General features: G+C 32.9%; 1 non-coding gene across 1 annotated transcript; it reads left to right on the top strand.

The window, feature by feature from the left end:
* Positions 1-3,936: 3,936 nt before the first annotated feature.
* On the top strand, positions 3,937-4,064 carry LOC134362313 (U8 small nucleolar RNA). Its single transcript, XR_010021589.1, has one exon. It is a non-coding gene; the product is annotated as a U8 small nucleolar RNA (small nucleolar RNA).
* The last annotated feature ends 8,910 nt before the right edge of the window (positions 4,065-12,974 follow it).

The following is a 12,974-nucleotide window of genomic DNA, read 5'->3' as shown; positions in this document are numbered from 1 at the left end:
TTTCTTTCTGAAGCACTTCCTGGTCAAAAAAAAAGAATACCTTCCTTGTTCAATGTAATGACAATGATTTAATAAATAACACAACACCAGAGTATTAATTTTGTTTCACAATGTGTTAGAAAGAAAATGTATGCTGTACCTCTACTAAATATATCAGGATTATCTATCAAATGGAAAAATATTCTATGTGGATGACTAACTTCACATCCCCCAAAACATTCTAGCTTCCTTCTTCTCTTACTAATTATAGATTTGGTGCATTTTTCATCAGCTTTCAGAAATGGTTCAAGAATAAATCAAAACCATGATCTTTTAAATTTTATTTTGTGCCCAAACAGAATGGTATATACCAGTCTAGCTATTAAAAGCTGCATGCCTTTGAAACAATTCTTTCAGAGAAATCTAACAGATTCCAGCTTGCTGCTCCAAGCTGAATTGTCTGGGGTCAAGCGCAGGCTTTGATACTTACTTTCCTATGCAGGGTATTTAACCTCTCACTGTTTCATTTTCTTCATTGGAAAAATAGGGATATTAATGACTCATCTCATAAGCTTGCTGTAGGATTAAATGTTTATATATGTAAACCACCAAGAACAATATCTGACACTTATTGAGGTTTATTTTCATATTTTAAGTATTGAAAGCATGGAGTCTAACTAGGTTTTCAAAAATAAACTTTATAGATTCCTAAGAACACATTTGAAAGTATTTTTAAAGTTTATTTCAGAAGTTAAAACTTGCTCTTATAGACAGCTTTTGTGACTTACAAATGTATATATCATGTCTTTATTGATATATTTAAAGCACCTCAGACTCTCATTTAATAAAGATTTAAGAAAAAAAGTATTGTTCTTCAAATTACATTAGCAAGTATAGAATAAGTATTTCAGGATTTAAAATTATTGGAATTCTTATATATGAATCAAATCTGATTTCTGTTACAGAATCAGGACTCAAAGTATTTGTGTATGAATACTGCTTATGAATCACATTTAAAGAGAACTTAGTCTTTTTGAGGTTGATTTTTATATTTCAGCTACCTCTGTATAATGGGAACAAATTAAAGCAACAAGGAGATACTCTATAAACTATTAGAATTACCAAAATTCAGAACATGGGCAATGTCAAATGCTGGCAAGAATGTGGAACAACACAAATTCTAACTGACTGCTGGCAGGAATGCAAAATGGTACAGCCACTTTGGAAGGCACTTTGGTGGTTTCTTACCAACAAAATGTACTCTCACCATATGATCCAGCAGTCATGCTCTTTTCTGTTTACCCAAAGGAGATGAAAACTTATGTCCCCATAAAACCTTCACATGGATGTTTGCAGCAGTTTTATTTGTAGTCAAAATATGTAAGCAACAATGATGTCTTTCAGTAGACGAATGAATAAACAAACTTTGGTGCACCTAGACACAGAATATTATTCAGTATTAAAAAAGAAAAACGAGCTATCAAGCCACAGAAAGACATGGAGGAAACTTAAATGCATTATACTAAGTGAAAGAAGGCAATCTGAAAAGACTCTAAATTGTATGATTTTATCTACATGACATTCTGGAAAAGGCAAAACTGCGCAGCTGGTAAAACAAGCAGTGGCCGCCAGGGGTTAGAAAGAAGCGAAGGATGAATAAGTAGAATACAGAGGATTTTTAGGCAGTAGAAGTACTCTGCATGGATGATGCTATAGTCTAGGATATATGTCATTATAAATTTGTCTAATCCCATGGAATGTACAACAACAAGAATGGACTATTATGTAAACTATGGACTTTGGGTGATATCCATGGGTCAGTGCAGGTTCACCACGTTAACAAATGCACAGCTGTGGTGGGGATGTTGATAATGAGGGAGCCCAAGTATGTGAAGGGGCAGGGAGTGTACGGGAAATGTCTGTACCTTACTCTCAATTTTGCTGCAAATCTAAAACTGCTCTAAAAAATAAAATGTTACAAAGCATAACATGAACATTTTGATAAATGCAAATGTAAATGCTTGTGTTGATCCTATTGATAGACAGGGCTGGAGAGTTGTAGCTGTAGTAGGAGCTTAATTTAGTGACCACACAGGTCATCTTTAGAGATATGAATTTTATTATTCATCACTCACTGGGAAAATGCTGGATGAGTTCAGTTAAAGTCTTCCCAGGGCTTTGCTGATATAACACAGTAAGTTAAATTTATTAAAAAATTTATTTCTGTAAAATCTCTCCATATGATTGTTTAATGCTTGGCAGTACCAGATCAATAAGAATAAAGCTAGCTCATTCACCTTAAATCTTTATTATTTTGTCTTCGTAAGTTGTGCAAACAATTTCATAAAATTATTATTCATGAAAAAATATGTCTCATGAATATAATTTTATGCACAGTTTAACATAAGACATTTTAAAGCTAATAAAATGTCATATGCTCATAAATTAGATGCCTTCAAAACGTGAATTATGAGGCATTTAGAATCAGGTTTTCAGTGAGTCTCCCTGGCTCTACCTCAGTTTTATAAGATGTTGAACAAGACTCGTCTGGCTCTTAACTTGTTTCATTTACTATTTCCCTTGAACCCCAAGATAGTATTTTCTTGGCATTTTCAGGAAGAAAAAAAAAAGATAATTTATTGAGCATATACTTTGTATACAGTATTGCATTAGTACCTATAAATGCTATCTCATCCTGGGGACACAAACTCTATTTCACACCCCAAATGCATCTGCCCATCTTCCTGGTGAGAAAGTCCCGGATTTTATGGTGAACACTTTTCACTTACACAAATCAGCGATGGGTCTATCACTGCCCTTAAAGTTCTCCTGCCTGCCTGGATGCTGCCCCATTTGGCAGATTTATTAGGTGGGGAACATGGGGAACAATCACAATTTGAGGTAATGGGCATGCTGATAGTATTGATCTTGCCATCACATCTGGGGCACAAATGGTGATGGTCAGCTTTGTATCCCATGAACATGCACAACCAATAAAAAAATTAGATTTTAAAAAAATGAATATTGCTGAGACTGTGCAAATAAACAAAATACTAATTCGTCATTGTTCTAATCCAAATGTCATGGTGTCATTTTCCTTTCCAGTGACAGGTCTACAGGTGACAATGCGTTCCAGTTCCTTCAATGAGATGAGAAATGAAGGTTTCTGGGAATGCCTTTTGGCTCCAAAGTCAGAGACACTAGACAGAGATCTCTTCTGCCTTTGGATGTTAGTGTATCTTGATGGGATGCATGGAACTACCTTTGTAAGGGGAGCTAAGCCTGAGGCACAGATATAATTTACATCTTATATAAGTGGAGAGAACTTATATAGGTGGAGAGAACTTGGATCCTTGATGAAATCACCAAGTTTCAGAAGCATCCTACCCTTATGCAGGCCTTATCTCTGGACTCTATTTATGAGATAACACATTTCCTTGTGTACGCAATTTGATGTGTGATTCTTGGTTACTTGAAGCAAAGGAATTCTAACATATAAAATGTGATTCCCACTGGCTATGCATGCATTCTTAATTTTTTTTATCTACCTAAAATTATATTTCAGAAATGTGTATGCCAGGTCTCTCTTTGAATGAATTGCAAAGCAGCATTAAAACAAATGAACCACAGTTTGTTGATTCATTCATTGCTTAAGATGCTGGTAATAATAAAAGCAAATTTTATTGAGTGTTTAATATATGCAGACAGTATTCTCAGTGACTTTTGTGAAGTACCTTATTTAATCTGCATGATGGAGTAAAGTCAGTTCTCTTCTTAACTGAGTCCTAAAATTGACAACAAGAATTAGCAGTTAGAGAACCTAAGTATTGTGGCACTAACAAAACTCCATCTTAGACTGTCTGACTAAATCACACAAGCAGAGCCATTAGGATATGTGATTTTTCTTTAAAGTAATAATCTAGATCAGGTTTATTCATTTAAATATTGGTTTTCTAATCATCAAGTGGGATAATTCCTTTCTGTTTCTCCTTTTGGAGGGCAAATAGAACAATATGACTTGAGTTTGCATGATATGTGATTAGGGTCTCTCCATAATAATAACATAAATAAATAAATAAATGGATAGATAGATAGATAGATAGATAGATAGATAGATAGATAGATAGATAGATAGATAGATAGATAGATAGGTAGGTAGATAAATATATTTTTTCCTTAGTTTATATACAATTTGTCTTTATTTTGAAAGCAAACATATCAGCTACATTTGCAGAATGAATTCATGGCTTTTTAACCCATGAAAATTGATTTAATTAGATAGTAACTACTAAAAGTGTCCCTCCCAAAAAGAACAAATTCTATTACAATAATATTAGATAATATTGCATTGGGTGCTTTGTAATTGCTAGGTACTCTTCTAAGAATTTCACAAATCCTATTTCATTTAATGCTTAAAAGAAATTCATGAGACAGATATTATTATTCTCATACAGAAAACAAGGTCCTGAGATATTAAGCAACTTGGCCAATTTCCCACAAATATTCAGTGGTTGATTTTGGATTTCCACTGGTATCTACGTCCAAAGACTATGTGCTTAGTCCTTATGTTTTGCTACTTCCCACATTTCTTTATTGAACTAATGGTACACTTGTCTCTAAGGATATCCTTTTGCTTTGATTATTAAAAATTTTGTAATCTATAAATTGATTTATTAGCTATATTTTTATTATTTTTATTTATTTATAGGGTACAGAGTTGACTATCAGTATTAGTATACAGTATGTGATGATCAAAGCAATATTATTAAAATGTTCATCATTACAATTCGTAATTACTTTTTGTGTCCCTTACTCAATTACTCCATATTCCCCTTCCCCCTCTCCATTTCCAACATCCAGTAACTATAGGTCTGATCTCTCCTTCTGGAAGTTCAATTCTTTATTATGGTCTTTCTTTCTTTCTTTGTTTCCTAGCTCCCACTTATGAGTGAAGACGTGGTATTTCTCTTTCTGTTTCTGGCTTATTTCACTTAACATAATTTTCTTCAGGCTCATCCATGTTGCTGTGAATGGCAGAATTTCATTCTTTTTATGTGGCTGAGTAGTACTCTGTTGAGTGTATATATATATATCTATATATATAGATATATAGATATATAGATATAGATATACTACATTTTCCTTATCCAGTTGTCTGTTGTATTTGTTCATTTTTTCTTGCTTATAACAAAGTACCCTGAGCTAAGTGATTTATAAAGAAAATGAAATTTATAGCTTACAGTTTCTGAGGCCGAGAAATCCAAAGTCCATCTGGTGGTGGTGACAGTGATCCAGGGGTTTCACACTGCAAGATGGTAGAAGTAGAGCAGTGAAACAGAGAAACATACTCTCCTCTTCTTTTAAAGCCCTCAGAACCACACCCCTGACCACCATTTTTAATCCCTTCACTTCTGCAAGGTCCAACAGTCCAATCACCTCTTCAAGGCTCCACCTTTCAATTACCATAATAGGATTTTCCACCCTCTTAAGAGTCACAGTGGGGACCAAGTTTCTAATACATAAAGCTTGGGGGACACAATTCAAGGTTTAGTGAGTTTTGGGGAGACATAATTCAATCAACTACATTTGTTAATGGACCTTAAGTTGGTTCCACATTTTGACTATTGTAAGTAGAGCTGCGATGAACATGGAATGCAGGTATCCCTTCAACATGAGGATTTCTGTTCCTTTGGATATACCTAGAAGTGAGATGGCTGGATCATATGGTATTTCTATATGTAGTTGTACAGAAACCTCCATACTGTTTTCCACAATGGCTGTACTAACTTACCATCCCACCAAGAGCATAGAAGAGTTCCCTTTTTCCCACATTCTCACTAACATTTGTTATTCTCAGCCTTTTTGATAATAGCCAGTCTAAATGGGGTGAGATGTATATCTCAATGTGGTTTTGATTTGCATTTCTCTAACGATTAGTGATGTCAAGCATTTTTTCATTTACCTGTTGGCTATTTGTATGTCTTCTTTTGAAAAATGTCTATTCAGCTCCTTTGCCCACTTTTTAAATTGGATTATTTATCATTTGGGCTCCTTGTATATTCTGGACATTAATCCCTTGTCGGATGTATGGTTTGCATTTTCTCCCATTCAGTAGGTTGTCTTTTCACTCTGTTGATTGTTTCCTTTGCTGTACAAAAGCTTTTTAGTTTGATATAATCCCATTTGTTTATTTTTTGTTGTTATTGCCTGTGCTTTGGGGGCCTTTTTCATAAAATCTTTGCACAGTCCTACATCCTGAAGTATTTCTCCTATGTCTTCTTCTAGGAGTTTTATAGTTTCATGTGTTATACTTAAGTCTTTAATCCATTTTGAGTTGATTTGGGTATATGGCAAGAGGTATGGGACTAATATCATTCTTCTACACATGGTTATCCTGTTTCCCAGCACCATTTACTGAAGAGGCTGTCTTTTCCTCAGTGTATATTCTTGGTATCTTTTTCAAAGATCAGATGGCTATAAATACCTAGGTTGATTCCTGGGTTCTCTGTTCTGTTCCATTGGTTTGAGTATCTGCTTTTATGCCAGCACTATGCTGTTTTGGTTAGTATAGCTTTGTAATATAATCTGAAGTCAGTATAATGACTCTGGTTTTATTTATTGTTTTCTCAGAATTGCTTTGGCCATTTGGGGTCTTTTGTTGTTCCATATGAACTTTAAGATTTTTATTTTTCTATTTCTGTGAAGAATTTCATTGGTATTTTGATGGGGATTGCATTGAATCTGCAAATCACTTTGGGTAGTAGGGTCATTTTCATAACATCAACTCTTCCAATCCCCGAACAAGGAATGTCTGTCCATCTTTTGGTGTCCTTTTAATTTCTTTCAGCAGAATTTTGTAGTTCTTCTTATAGAGATCTTTCACTTCTTTGGTTAATATTTGTTATAAATTTAAAAGTGGAATAACTGCAACACAATGCACTTTGTAATTGTAGAAGTAAGTGACAGGTAAATTATCAAACTGTCCTGGTCATAAACTGAGCCATATTCTTTTTACTTTTTATAGTCTCAAATGTTTTAATAGATTTATTATTTTACTGAGAAATCTGTGGTGGCTACTTTAGTGCTATTAAACTACCATGTTCTTCAGAGCCCACCAACTTAGTATTCTGTCTGACTTCACCATACCTGACTTCACAGTGCATATTTTAATGTTCAAAATTTTTAGGAACAGTTCATTCCCCACAATAGATTATTGAAATCATCTGTTTCATGGAAGACAAGATAGTAAAAGTATCAATTTTTAATGTCAACCATGTCAATGCCTTTTAACAGATTATTAGCAGAAAAAGGGTCCTATCTGGTTCAGATTGGGGATATTTCTATGCAGTCTCACAACAAATTGATGGCATATTATTTTGTGATTTACATAAATATCTTCTAAAGTGTTGGCACAGTGTCCTGGTGCCAAGGAATAACATAGATTGATTTTCAGGTATAAGACATTTAGCCACTACAGATTTTAAAAAATTGGCATGGAGCAGTGGTTCTTAGACTTGACTGCACATTGGATGTGGGGAGCTTTAAAAAATACACCTGCCTGGATTTCACCCCCAAAGGTGCTGATTTTATCGGTTTGGGGCCAGACCTGGGCTTTGGGACTTTTAAAAGCTTTGTGGATTTTGATTTGAAGCCAAGGCTAAATCACTTACAAGAATAACTAAATAGGAGCTGGACAGTTACTATCAAATGGAGCCACCTCCAAGTGCCTCAGTCACTAACTTTCAGTAGCAGTCAAACTAAGAAATCTAAAAATCAATAAAAGCTTGTTAATACAAAGCAAAATATTTAATTAATTAAATCATAGATGATTTATAGTGCAAGAGAATAAAACAGCAAAATTTTAAGTTTTCCTCTATATTAATGGAACAAATATAAAAATAAGTTAACTTTGGTTACAAAAAGAAAGAAAAAGAAAAAAATGAAGACAAAAGATTTCAGTGTCTTTTTTCATTACTATATGTGACTTTGGGTTTTCATAGTTAGCTATTTGGAGGCTGATAATTTCTTCTTTAATTTAATTTCTGTTATAATATATCATAAGAATAATTCCCAAATCCAATGTCCTTTTTCAGTTTAAGAAAATCCTTCCTTACGTATTTATTTTCCACAGAGACTGGCCTGCAAAATATTAGTCTTGTACAGGATATCGCTTCTGTTGTATTTGTTATTCTAATCATACAAAATTGCTATTTGACCATGTTTTGACCAACAAAATTTAATCTTATCAAGTTCAATCTAATACATATAGATACTCTGCACATTCATATATGTAGAGACAAATACCAAGAAATCTAGGTAATATTAGAGGAAAATAACTGGAAAATAAGTTATTAATGTATTTTAAACTTGGAAAGAAAAGTCTCTAGGATACTTTAGACATCAAATATGTTTTTTCAGGATATTCATCTATTCAAATTATTTTTAACTTTAACATAATCCTTTTTGACAGTTTTCTTTTCTAGATCTAAGTTCCCTGAAATGTCCTCAGTTTTATCTTCAAGGACAGGGACATAATATTCTGGGAAATGTGGAGATCATACACAAACTCCTCTTTTGTTTGCATGCCTCAAAAACCCACAATAATCCTTTAATAAAATTCTGGTATTTGCTCTTTGGGCCTGATCATTTCCCAACAGAAGTACATTAAAAACCACAGCTTGTAGCTATAGGCTAAAATACCTTTGAGAATGCCACACAGAGCAGGGTCTGCAATGTAAAGCCTTCTCTTCTCCCATCTTCTTCTTTTTTTTTTTTTTTAATAAAAAAGGCACAAAAAATCAAAGTGAATCTTTTAAAATTACAAAATTAAATGACATCTACTATCATTTTGAGTAGCTTTTCCATGATTAGATATTATTTCTAAAAGTGTTTACGTGGAATTTCTTTGAAGTCTTTAAAATTTGGGAGTTGAATGTGACATCCAAGAGTGGGGGTGAGGAAGTCCAACTAATGACACTTCCATTGATTGAATGAGTAAGTTTGGTGTTTCAATTTTGTGGCTTAATTCATTGGTCTCACACAATATAATTCATTTAATATCTACTGGCCCATGGTGTTTTCTCATAACAAAATCAGTAAGTTGAGACATACAACACCCAAAACATTATGCAAAACAATTATAATTATTCTATTAATACATTTGCATCATTTCTATGCATATGTAAATAATTTTATATATTTACAGAATATGCTGCTTCATATACTTTTCCTTTACTGTTTCCCAAATTCTTAGGAATTTTTAGATCCCTCTTTCTTACTTGAGAGTATGTCTTTTCACAGCTACACAAAAATTACCATTTTATGTATACAAATGCAATTTGATTGCTACCAATTGATTTTTTATAAGTAATGTAGTAATAAACTTACTTGTACACAAATCTATTGTTTTCTCAGAAAAAAATCATATTCCTGTAAGTTAAATTACCAGGTCAAATGATATGAGCAATTTAATTATGTACAAAATGTACTTAGCCACAATGAAACTTCCAAAAAACAGAGATCTTTAAAGCCACATTCTATAACCACAATGAAATAAAATTAGATAATAACAATAGCAGCAACAAGTAAAATTCCTGAAAATTTTTGAATATAAAATAAAAAGAATCTTATAAAAAGTTTAGAAATTACAAAAAGGATCTCATATTATGTAATGCCTATGAAATATGATTGCAACTATTTTGTTATTCACAAAATAATTTTATTACCTATAAGTATTTAAAATACACAACAGGTTTAATTTAAGGACTAGAAAAATAAAGTGTAGTTAAACTAAAAGAGAAAAAAATTGATAAAAAGTATAGTTAAAATTAAAAACAAAATTGATGTTTAAAGCTAAATGATGGCTATTTAAAATAAAATAGGAAAGTTCATGGCAACAGGAAATATAGATAGGAAGAGAAAGGAGATTTAACCATACTTATGAAAGAAATTAATATATTCACAAAAATATCTCTATGACTATCTGATTATGTTTGTAAATCCAGACAAAATGCATTTTTTCCACAAGTGATTAAAATGGAGTCAACAGAAGTCAAACATTTTAAATAGATCAACAAACATAGCAAAACTGGTAGATTTTTGGAATGCACATTATAGAAGTGTGGGGCTCATATGGCTTCACTAACAAGTACTAACCAACCTCCAAATAACAGATTATTCCTATGTTACAGTATGCTTTGGGAAGCATCACATTTCATTTTAAGAAATTCTCATAAATCTAGCTTCCAAATATGATGAATAAAGAAACATGACGTTCTTATTTACACATATAACAATAACAATTTTAAAACAGCATAATAAATGAAATCTAGAAGAGTATTTAAAGGTTATTAAGGAATAATATACAAAGATAAAGTAGAGTTTACTCCAGGAATGCAATTATGGGTCAATTAAGAAAACTTATCAAAATCACTATTTTAACAATTTAAAGAAAAAACTATAGTTAATCTATATCACTAGAAGTAAAAACGATTTGATTGCAGATAGTAGCCATTATTGATTTTTAAAATTCAAAGAAAATATAAATAAAAATAACATTTTCTAAGCATGCATTTATAAGAAGTCATCTAATTGTAAAAATTATATTAAATAGTGAAATCTTTAGGCATACCTATAAGGTCAAGAAACTGATAGGGCTCCCCCAAGTCCATATCATTGTTGTTTCATGTTTTCAAAATGTAATCTATGTAATAAGAATAAAAGGGCCTACCTGAAAAATGCACAGCACAGTTATTTACAGCACATGTGGCTGAATAAAAAATCTAGAAGACTCTATTTAAAACTCTTAGCAGTAATGAGTGAATTGAGTAAATTTCTCCAAAATGAGATTATCATATGAACAAGAATAACTTTCCTGTATATTAACAACCAGGTGAAAGTTTAGAAAACTCTATTCACAATCATGATTCAAAATATTGTAATATGTCTAGTAATAAATATAACAAGCAAAATATAGTATGCCCCTGGAACAGAGAATTCAATATTGTAAACCTATCAAACTTTCCCAAATATATATGTCTATGTATAAATAAATTAAACGCAGTATAGCAAAGTACTATAAGGAGGAAGAACAAACAATATGTATTAAAAATCACCTGGAAAATTAAATGTTTAGTAATTAAAAGGAATATTTGTAAAACAATAACAACAAAAACTGATAGCAGTGTATCATCCTATCAGAAAGTAAACTTATTTTAATATTATTTTAGTTCAAACAGCAATATACCAGGGCAGTAACAAAAAGAAAAATCATCACTGGAAGAGAATTAAAAAATACAGAAACAAGAATATATATATAAAAACCAAATATCTATCGAAGTTTAAATTTTCTGTTAGATGGGAATCAATGTATCATTTACTATATATTATTATTGGGACAATTGCTTATTGTTTTGGATGATAATTAAGTTAGATATTGACTACACAGCAGACACATATACCGCAAAATGGACAAACAAACAAACAAGAACTCCTACAAATAGATTAAATTAAAAATAAAACAAGGCTGGCCAGTTAGCTCTGATGGCTAGAGTGTGGTGTTCACCAAGGTCAAGGGTTCAGATCCCTGTACTGGCCAGCCATCAAAAAAAAAAAAACAGGATGTTATTATAGATGGCCCACAGAGGAGATGGAATAATTCTGGAAGGAATTCATATGTGAGGAGTTGATATTTGATCTGATCTGAGGGATGAGAAGGAGCCAGTCATCCCAAGAACCAGGAATCAGAACCAAGAATTCAGGCACAGGGAATCAAGGAAGCCCTGGGTGAAGAAGTAGCCAAGGATATTCAAGGAACAGAAAGAAGGCTGCTGTTTGGCTGGGCACTAGTTAATAATTGGAAAATTATACGAGATGAGCTTGAGAATGTAGGCAAGGAACTGCTCATGGAAGCTCTTTGAGATTCACAGTAGATGGCTCGTATTTCTATTCTAAGCGGTGTGATTTTCCATGGAAGGTTTTAAATAGAGGAGTAAGTTGGTATTATTTTAGATGAAAACAATCACTCTAACTCTCATGGAGTATGTGAGGGACCAAAAGTGGAAGAAGACAAGTCAGTAGACTATTGAAATTTATATGAGAAATGATGGTGGTCCCGGCAAGGGTGTCAGCATGGGAAATAAAGAGAAGAGTATACTTTCAAGCAAATGATTAAAATAGAATAAATAGTACTTTGTGATGGGTCTGAGGTGAAGAATGATGTAAACCAAGAATTAAGAATCTTCTCTTAAATTTTAATGAAAAGATCTAGACTAATCATTATTTTTTAGTCTCCAGCTATTTGGATAGGCCAATTTTATTTTTTGTTTGTTTTGTTTCTGTTTTGTCTGAGACACCTCTATCTCAGATTTGTAGCAGCTGTTCTTAGCAACACAGTCATTTTTCAAAAATAGAACCTTGTTTATTTTTATTTTTTGCAGGCAAACATTAGATGCATCAAAATTTAGAAAAACCTTCATTAAGAAAATATTTAAAAGGAAACTAGGTGTCCTGTTAATTTCTCACTGCTTTTGAGGTGGGCTCAGGATATTAATGGTTTCCATAACTGTTAATGATTCCCATAGCCATAAAGTGCCTGACTCTGGTCTTGCCATTTCTGGTGGAAAGATTTTTACTGAGTCTATAAATTTGGACATGTTTATACTACTGCCATATCTGACCCCTATGACTTCTCATTCTTTCTTTTTTCTTTTTCTTTAAAATTGATTATGAATATTCAATGTGGGGTACAACGTGGGGTGCAAAGCTGACCATCACCATCTGCACCCAAGACGTGATGATCAGATCAGTACTATCAGCATGCCCATTACCACAAATTACAGTTATTCCCCATGTCCCAAATGCAATTAACCCCCAACGTCCCTTCCTCTCCTCTCCCCCACCCCCAATCCTCGGTATGCTCTCTCCATCTGCAAGTCCAATGCACCACTCTGGTCTTTCTTTCCTCTCTTCTTTCTCTCTTAGCTCCCACTTATGAG

This window comes from Cynocephalus volans, chromosome 13, assembly GCF_027409185.1.
Source record: "Cynocephalus volans isolate mCynVol1 chromosome 13, mCynVol1.pri, whole genome shotgun sequence".
Classification (NCBI taxonomy): Eukaryota; Metazoa; Chordata; class Mammalia; order Dermoptera; family Cynocephalidae; genus Cynocephalus; species Cynocephalus volans.
The sequence above is the reverse complement of the archived record's forward strand: the minus strand, read 5'-3'. Positions and strand labels throughout refer to the sequence as shown.